This window comes from Sinocyclocheilus grahami, unplaced genomic scaffold, assembly GCF_001515645.1.
Source record: "Sinocyclocheilus grahami isolate Dianchi unplaced genomic scaffold, SAMN03320097.WGS_v1.1 scaffold709.1, whole genome shotgun sequence".
In the NCBI taxonomy this organism is placed as follows: domain Eukaryota; kingdom Metazoa; phylum Chordata; class Actinopteri; order Cypriniformes; family Cyprinidae; genus Sinocyclocheilus; species Sinocyclocheilus grahami.
In genome coordinates, this window is record NW_015505888.1 from 532,715 (window position 1) to 533,176 (window position 462).

Here is a 462-nt window from a genome sequence, read left to right on the forward strand (position 1 = left end):
CAAAAATTAATTACATATTACTTACACATCCATCTCCTTTTCCTTTAATCCGACCCGGCAAAGATGTGAAAGTAGTGACAAAAACAAGCTTTTCAGCACTTGAACTGAAAACAGAGCATGCACAATATTAAAACACTTATCTGACAGGGCAAACACCACTGAGTAAAATTCAGTGTGGTCGAATATTTTTTTGAATTCACCCTTCTCCAAGTGACTGACACAAACTTTGACAAGCAGTCTCCTGGACATGAAATGATCCTGTGTTCCTGGGGTAACTTAACACTGCTGCTTTGCTTTGAAGTAGAGTGCAGGCCTCCCTGTTCATTTGGCACTGGAACATGCTGCATTACATTACATGACATGATGGCCGTGAGTTTTACCTTTTAAACGCTCCTCTTTTTTGCAGTTGTGCGCTCGGCCTCGCTAACACTTTTCACTAACGGCATACTGCTCAGTGCACGT